We start from the raw sequence: 9,866 nt of genomic DNA, 5'->3' as shown, positions 1-9,866 counted from the left end.
ATATCTAATAAAGGGTTAATATCAAAAATATTAGAATTATTCATGTGCTCCATAGTAAAAGGAAAAAAATCCCAAATTATCCAATTTGAAAGGACCAAAAGACCTAATAGATACTTTCAAAACAAACAAACAAATTGAATGACTAAAAGGTATATTAAAAGATTCTCAACATCATTAATCATCAGGGAAGTGAAATCAAAGATGCAATGAGGCACTACCTCAAAAATATGAAAGGGAAATATTTGTGCATCTTTGGTGGGGATGTAGATTGGTGCAGCCACTATGGAAAACAGTGTGGAGATTCCTCAAAAAATCAAAAATAGAACTACCATACAATCCACTAATTCTACTTCTAGGTATATATCCCAAGGAAACAAAGTCACCGTGCCCAAGTAATACCTACATGCTCACATTCACAGCAGCAGTATTTATGACAGCCATTTAAGACAGGGGTGCAACCTAGTTGTCCATTAAGAGATGAGTGAATAAAGGAAATGTGGAATAAAATGGAATACTGTTGAACCAAAAAAATTAAGGAAATCTTCCACTTGCAACAATGTGAATAAACATTGAGGACATTATGTTATGTGAAATAAGTTAGAGAAAGATGAATACTGCATGACCTCACTTATTTGTGGAGTCTAAAAACAAACATACGAAAAGCACAGAGGAAAGGAGATTGGATTTGTCGTTACCAGGAGTGGGGTTTGGGGGCTGGGAAAATTGAATAAAAGTGGTTAAAATGTAAATATCTGAGTTATAAAATAAATATCACAGATGTAAAATACAACATTATGACTATAATTAACACTAGTCTATAACATATATAAAAGATGATAAGAAAGAAGATCCTAAAAGTTTCCCATGAAAAAAAATGTAATCATGTGAGGAGATGGATGGTAACTAAATTTATTGTTGTAATCATTTCACAATATATGCAGCTTTCTTCTGTTGCAACTGAGAAAATCTGGTGTCCATTTCAGAGGGACTCAGCTGCAGGGCAGGGCCCCCCGGGGTCACACTCGGGACAAGGAATGTGAGGACCCACTATGTCTGAACGGGCTTAGGTTCCTTTGTATGCAGACCTCCATTCTCTAAGGTTTGGTTAGACTGATGTGCTTTTAATGGATGGTTATAATCACAAAATAAATTCTGCGTTTGGTGTATACAGCCAGATTAACAAGAAAAATATCTTTCCAAGTCTGCTCTGTACTCAACATGGTGTAATAGGCCGTGGACACGTGCCCCTCATCAAGCTCTCCTTGATCTCAGTGCACAGCCAGGGAGGGGCTGGCACGGGGTCATTCTTGACTTGGATGTGATGTGCCAGGGAGCTCTTCCTTGCGAGGGCGTCATAAATGCCTCCTGAGTGGAGTAGTGAGGTGGATACACCCGTAACAAGGCTGCCTGCCTGGAAGCTTCCCCTTTACGAATTGCAGGACGTGCATAAACAATATACTGATTTTCAGCTGGGAAATGAATAACTGTTTATACATCCTCACCTGTGAGTCATTCCTTCCCTTGAACAGCTGAAATAGCTCAGTTCAAAGGGGTTTAGACTGAAGATCAAAAATTGCTTGATTTGACCCTAACTTCAGTGTTTCTGAATGCCCACAAACAAGCCAGGCATGTTCCTTTTTCGTGGCATTTCACCTTGCTCTTGCCTCTGCTTGGAATCACTTTTGTCACCTGTGTACACTACCTGCCCTCCCTCACATCTTTTCATCTTTATTCTTTCAGGAACATTTATTGAGCACAGGCGATGTGCCAGACACTGTTGTAGGTCCAGATGGTTGGATCTAGCACCTCTCTCATCATCACTGAGGTGGAGCATCATTTCATAAACTTGTTGTCTATTCTACAGCTATTTTGGTGGGGAAAAATAGATACATAAACATGGGGAGTGTGCATCTCTCAGTCATAAAACCCGAATAATAGATATAGATGCTAAACTATCGGGAATGGTCCATAACTTCCCAACTCCATCAATGTTGGCTGCACATAATGACATCCTTTCAAAAAGCACGTACAGAGTAGGCTGGGAAATGGAGTCACTTCATAGAGGAGGAACCTGCCAAACCTGCCTTGGCCAGCTGAGCAAGGGCAACAGCAACAGTAACGCCACCTTCAGGGCACGTGCCCTGAGTTTTACTTAGACATGGTAACTAACTGTGGTCGGGCATGCTGAATGGGAACTTAGAAGAGAAAATGGTAAAACTAAGAAAATCTGGAGAAAGTATGGGTTGTAGTTAATATATCATCATTAGTTCATTAATTATAACAATGAGCATAATAATATGAGATGGTAATAAGACAGAAAACTGATCTGGGCTACTTGTGAAATCCTACACTATTTTTGAAAAGTTTCTATAAGTCTGAAACAAGTTAAAATAAAAATTGTATTAAGCATTTTTATATTTTAAAATATGTTATTTTTAAATTATCCTACAAGAAATTACTATTAGTTTCACCTGTCACCTCCTTCTATTTTGTTTTACCTAAAAATAGGACTTATGACACAGAATAAATAACCCAGGATAATGCATACATAATTTCCAATCACATTTATTTCATGTATTTCATATTAAATAATAATACATGTTTGTTTATGATATAGGATGTTCTTTGGAAGATTTTTCTTTCTTTTTTCTTTTTTGGTTGTTGTTTTACTGGTATTCCTGTGTCCTAAGTTCACTCTAAAAATTTTGTCACCATAGGTGTACATTAGGATTCAAGCTTTAATGAGTCTATTTTACTTCATGGCTGAACATATTCAAAAGACTGGATTGTTTAAAAATAATACTAGGGGGGACGGTATAGCTCAGTGGTAGAGCACATGCTTAGCATGCATGAGGTCCTGGGTTCAATCCCCAGTATCTTCATTAACAAAGTAATAAAAATAGTAAAATTAAAACCAATTTTTAAAATACTAATAAAATTAATGATTCATTGTGACTGGCTCACTTATTCCAAAAATGCTTGTTCTTATTATTTCCATGCTTACATTTCTACACTAATAGAACAAAATCAAATATCTGCAACTGAGACATTCAGATTAGAAGAAAGAGAATGGAACTTGTGACCACAAAGATTCAGTGTTTTCCCTTGATTTTTTCTAATCAGAATTGTTTAAAAAAAAAACCTAATCAATTTCTAAGTGACAGTGAACAGAAAGTGACAAATTTAGAGAAGCAAACATAGCGATCTTGCAAGTGATTTTACCTGTTGATATATTTTGTCCCAAAAATAAGTTACCTCTTAGAATAATTACTCCAAAATCAAACCCTGAAATGCTTTCAATGTTGTCAAACTTACACATTATTATAATGTTCATATAGATAATGATATAGATAAAGATAAAAAATGATCTTTTATGTGTTCAATGCAATTCAAAAGAAATTATTTAATGGTTCTAATAAATCATGTTAGATCTGAAATATAGGTGGAAAAATTAGAAACCAATAATTTTCCTTGTCTTCTCATTGTACAAGAGTAGTAGCCAATGGTAAACAAATATGTCACATGACAAGGTATGTACATGTTAAGAATTAACTTTCATCACCACAGAAGTCAGATTTATTGATTGTATTCAAATGAAAGAAAAAATGGATATGATGTATCATAGGTAATTATTGGTTAATTGGAAAAGATAATATTGATGTAAAAATGCTTATCATCACAGATACTATAAATGAGTAACTAAGGCGTTGTTCAAAGAAGTTATTATTACTCAACTGAATACAATTATGCCAAATGTGTGCTTGCTCAGCTCCTAATTTTAAGACAAAAAATTTCTGCTCCTATAAATTAAAACATGACCTTTAAATTATTGCACAATGGGTATATTTTGTGAATTCAATGAGTAGATGAAATATTTTCATGTCTATTCTAAAAAGCACTTTAAAAACATATAATACTCAATGGTCATGAGGATGAAATGCAGTCGGCCAACGTCCCGTGCAAATGCTACTGTGCATGCATGTGTGCGTATATAACACATAGTAGTAAATAATACACAAAATAATATAAAATACACTGTTATCATAATGTATCAGATAAAATAAAATTAGAAAATAAACCGTTCTCAAAAAATAAGCATCTTGGTGCAAAATGCTTATGATGGGATGACACTGTGAACCCAGTGGAAATGTTAAGAAAGCTCTCCAACAGCAAAACCTGACTGCATGTAAAGATGCTGCTTCTTAGAAGGCCTCTGCCCTTACAACCAAAGTGAGAAAGTTCAAAACATAGGGATGCAAAGCTTTAATAAGACATATTATTCAAAGTGATTCAGAAAATAAAATAGAAACAAAGATATAAGCAAGCGGGGAGGAGCAGGAGTGGGACAGCGCCCTTGAGAAGGGTGAGAGCTCGGGCCCCAGCACCAGGAAAGGCGAGGGGCAGATGGAGAAGCAGCAGCTGCAGGAGAAGCGGCGCTCCGGCAGCTGGGTCAGCATCCCCGCTGGCAGAGTGCTTAAGAGGAATATGGTAATGACGAAGCTGGGCAGAAAGAGCAGAAATGAGAAGATGAAACTACACAGCAGAGCATGAGGCAGAAGGAGGCCGTAAGCTTATTAGATCCAGGGAGTTCCTATCTGCTACAAGAGCCATCTAGAACAGTTACAGGCAGATCTAAGCACAGCCACTGCCTCTGAGGAAGATGTCTCACGCATATATCCCGGAACAGATGGAAATGGGTTCAGCAGATGTAACAGGGATGCAAATGTTTCAGGAAGTGTTAAGAGAAAGGCAAGAAAACTTAGGACTTGTGAAACTAATGCAATAACATGAACATGACTTGCCTCCTTGATTTCTGACATGCATTAACGGGGATTACTGAAGAAGTAATCTCTATTTCATCTATCTAGAATTGTTAGTGATTTTATTGCACTACAGTTACCTTTAGAGACGAAGAGGCAGGCTTTAGGGTGTGTATTTCTAAGGGAATTTACTAAATATAGTAGATTAGCTCTGTCATGCTTGTTCAACTAGCTTAAAACAGACAGTTGAGTGTCAGGGGCAGATACATGAAGCAATGTATTCTTAAGGTGAAAAACTTACCTAAATTATATGTGGTTTATGCTTTCTGGATTAATCTGGATTTTTATAACTAGAAGTTATTTGAGTCCATTAATACTGTGTTGAAAATAATGCATATCAATGTAATGACATGTTCATATGCTCAATACCAAAAGATAAAATAGGAAGGACCTTGGGTTTGATAATTTATGTGATGTCCTAGACAATATTCATATGTACATTGTCAAAATTCTAATTTTAACATACTTAAAATGCTGAAACTTAAACTAATGTTTTAATACACTTCCTCCTTACTTTTTCAACATTTTTGCAACTGCATTCACATTGTAAGACAAATTAAACATTAATGAAAGTATGTACAAAACTGTAAACTTTCCCCTTTTTTAATATTTTTTAACATTTTTTATTGATTCATAATCATTTTACAGTGTTGTGTCAAATCCAGTGTTCAGCACAATTTTTCAGTCATTCATGGACATATACACACTCATTGTCACATTTTTTTCTCTGTGATTTATCATAACATTTTGTGTATATTTCCCTGTGCTATACAGTGTAATCTTGTTTATCTATTCTACAATTTTGAAACCCCAGTCTATCCCTTCCCCTTTCACTCCAGCATTTTACATATCTTGCCACCAAATCACTAGGCTGATTACACACGTGTCCCAGGCACTTAAGAAAAAGCAGATTCCCCTGCACCCTTTACTGACTATTAAAGGCAGGGCAGGATGCTCAGAAGCCAGCATCTGTAGATAGACATGCGCCCCATCCTGGCCAGGATGCTAAGTCACTCAATATGTCAATATTCCTGCCTCTTTGCTGATGGCACTGGTGCTGCTCTGTTCTTTCTTGCTGGGATGTGCTGCCCTCCTTGGAGCCATAGCCTGGAGAAAAAGAGAGTCATATGGCTTTTATGTCATCTGAAAAAAAAGTCCCCTCTATTCCATGCCACAATAGAAGGACTAATTTCAAGCCCCAAGAAAACGTCCTTCCATTTCCCCCATCAGGTTTTCCACTGGACCTTTAACTGTTACACACAGAGGACCACTGCTGTTCTCCTTGGAATAAAATCCTCTTTGACAAACCACTATGCAGCTTTAATCACAGTCACAAATAACTGAAGCAGAGGGTAAAAGTGGAGCATCTTGGGGCTTGTCCCCACTTAGGAATTGGGGTTCAGAGGCGATTCCAAGAAAGCAGTAGTGATCTGAAACAGCGGAATCCAGCTGGCAAGGCTTCGGGCTTGTCAGGGAGGGAATCAAACTGGGCTTCTCTCTCACTTGGCAAGTCCTTCAGAAAAAAGGTAATAAGGAGAAACATGATGCTCATGACTACCTGTGCTCAATTATATTTTTATGCACAAGAAACTAACCTGCACGCATGATTATATATTAAAAATGCAGTACACTGAATATTTAACAATTATTTATGGAGTATGTGATCAATGGTTCTTAAAGAAATAAACTTACGAATTACAGTTTTAATTTCTCCTTTCAGAATTTCAGGTGGCACATGCTGTTTCCAGATTTTGAAATACAATTTTTCATGAAAAAATTTCTTCAGAATATTACTTAGTCACTGACTTTAAGTTAGCTGCTGTAACAATATACCTGAAAACATCGGTTGTTGGAACACTTATAAACTTACTTTTACATCATATGACACCTGAACACAGGCTTTTCAATAGCACATGACTCTGCCTGTTGATTTCCTTCCAGTCAGAGATTCAGGGACCCAGCGACCTTCAGTGTGTGAATTTTCTATCAACATTTTGCTTGAACACACACGGGGTGTGTTCCTTGGATTTATTCCACCCAGTTGTAAAGAGGAAACATGTGGTACATTATGGGGCATGTTTGCACAGCCTGAGGAAATATCACTCCTACCTCCAGTCACTGGCTGAGGACTACTTCTGTGTAAGTGACTTTTGACCTCTGGGCTCCAGAGGATGTGGGGCACTTACAGGCTGCAGGCAGGGAATCACAAGAGCTCACCTCCTGAGCAAAGCCCTTGGCCCAGCGTGCAACAGGCCTGTTCACCTGCACCTGCCTGAGTCGACACACACCAACAACCCACCCGGTGCTGATGGAGCCTGTTGATGGAGTACATCCTGCGCATGTGCTGCAGGCGTTCCGCACCAAACACCTCTTTGTATAATTTGGAAACTGAACCCCAGGAGGAGACAGCAACTGGTCCAGGAGCAGTACATGAGCAGAGTGCAGAAGAAAAGGGAGGACTCTGGCTTTCCAGGCCAGGGCTCAATTCCTCCAATTATGCTTGGTTTAAAAATGACAGCTCCTAGTTTGGCCATTTTCCTCCCTTCTTCCCCTGAAGCGCACAGGCATGGGCAAACAGAAACTAACTTCACAGTTAAGGATCTTAGCGGGTAGGTGAAAGAAGAACAAATACCCTGTAAGTGACAAAGGACAGAGGGGACAGAGGTTGGAGACAGCTCTGCAGCAGAGCAGAGGCATCTGCATGCCTAGCGACATGTCAGGAAATCCGTAGAATGACAGGGATCCTCAGAGTTCCCAAGGTCCTCCCTGGGCAGGGCCAGCTCCCCAATAGTCCCCTGAGGGACGGGGCCTGGAGTCCTGCCCATGACACTTGGGCCCGGCACTGGGCAGGGCACACACTCCGTGCCACAGCACAGACAGGGATGACGCTTCCTTCTCTACCAATTTGGGTCTTTGCCGTGGCTGACCTGATGGCCCCCTCAGCCTTGGAAAGTGTGTAGACATTATTCTTTACCAAAAAGCCCACCGTGCTCTGAGGGCATGTGTAACTGCTTCCCACCCCCTGGAGGTCCTTCAGAGCAGAGTTGGGGCTTGTGAAGTGAGGACTCAGGGTAGAGAAGAACAAGGCAGAACCATGGGCTGAGAGTCAGGACCTTCAGTGGGGTTGGAGTGTGGTGTGGGCTGTGGCTGGGAGTGTGTGCAGAACGGAACAGCTTGGGACCCCCAGAAAAAGCAACACTGCTGGGCACATGCAGGGAAAGGATGTGATGCAGCAGGGCCAGGTCTGCTGTCTTCACTAGCCCAGAGGGCTTTCTCAGCACCTTTGTTGGTGCATCCTCACAAGGAGAGAGGTGGCGTTTATGAGAGAACTGAGTAAGTGGAAAAATAGAGTGGTGTTTTTCATTTTCTATAAAATATACCAGCATTGTAGAATTTGAAAGAAGAAGGAAGTAGTAAGTGGATGTAAATATTGCTTAGAGAGTCAGCAACAATCGCATTATATATAATAGTTTATATGATGGAATTAAAATATAAATTTTTCTGTGATAATGATTTATCATGTGCAACACTTAAAATATTTAGACACCATAGGTAAAAATCATGGTTCATTTGCAAACCTAGGTATTGCCTACATAATGCCATTGGTAATTCCAGATGCTCCTGCCTTAGCAGTGTGGTGTTTCTCCAAACTGAAATTATGGTTGACCCGTGAGCAAGACAAGGCTTAGGGGGCCTGTGCATTTGAAAATCCACTTTCTAGTTAACTTATAAATTCACTTTATTAACACAAATTTTTTGTATTAGTTTTTTAAAGATATTTATTTATTTATTTATTTATTTGGTGTGGGTAGGTAATTAGCTTGCTTGCTTTATTTTTAGAGGAGGTACTCGGGATTGAACCCGGGACCTCGTGCTGCTAAGCATGAGCTCTACCACTTGAGCTATACCTCCCCCCATAAATCCACTTTCTGTATAGCTTTATAGTCAGCCCTCCATATCTGCAGTTCTGCATCCACAGATTCAACCAACCGACTATGGATGTGCACTATTGAAAAAAGTCCCCATATAACTGGGGGTTCAAACCCCTGCTGTTGAAGGGCCAACTGTGATTAAAAAAAAAGATACAAAAAATAAAATTGTTCAGGAAGGGTGTCCAACCTGAGAATACTGTCTAAAGAACACAAATTATGTGATAAATATATTACAGCATAACTTGGGATTTTTCTGAAATAAAGGCACAAAAAAAATGTCATGAAATAAATAATTATGGTGAATATTCAATTTGTTATTCATTTTTAAAACTGTTAAAACATCAACAAAACACTTAGGTAAGTACAATAATAAACCAGTTGTCTTTGATATTTGGCTGACTTTCATATAAACGTCATTGCTATATGCATGTATTTCAATTTTCATTCCTTGGCTTGTGGTCCCCTGGCTAGCATCTTCAAAGTGGAACAGATCCTCATACTTAAAGCCTATCTGACTTTTCCTCTTGCCTCATCTCTTCTTCCACCAGTGTGGGAAAGTTCTCTGCTTTTAAGGGTTTATATGATTAAACTGGACCCATGTGGATAGTTTAGAATAATATCCTTATTTTATTCTATAACAGATTGGTAGTTCAAAATTTGTAGATACTGACAGGTATATATAGAATAGATAAACAAGATTATACTGCATAGCACAGGGAAATATATACAAGAGCTTGTGGTAGCTCACAGTGAAAAAGAATGTGACAATGAATATATGTATTTTCATGTATAACTGAGAAATTGTGCTTTACTTTGGAAATTGACACAACACTGTAAACTGGCTATAACTCAATAAAATAAAATTTAAAAAACAGAAGAAAGGTGGGGTTCATTCATAGCCATCACCATCACTGGTGGATGGCTCCCAGGCAGAGGTGAGGCTGAAGCCTGAATCTATAACCAGGGTCCCCGAAATTTCATAGGTGGGACTAAAATTTGTTTATAGCCCAGGAAGAATGGACAGACTTGCCCCACTGGTGCCTTTGTGAACCTGCGCCTCTAAGACTAATGAGCAAGAAGTGGAGCTCTGGTGCACAGCAGGGGCAGGTTTTGA

The sequence above is a fragment of the Vicugna pacos genome, chromosome 8 (assembly GCF_048564905.1).
Source record: "Vicugna pacos chromosome 8, VicPac4, whole genome shotgun sequence".
NCBI classification, from domain to species: Eukaryota; Metazoa; Chordata; class Mammalia; order Artiodactyla; family Camelidae; genus Vicugna; species Vicugna pacos.
The sequence above is the reverse complement of the archived record's forward strand: the minus strand, read 5'-3'. Positions refer to the sequence as shown.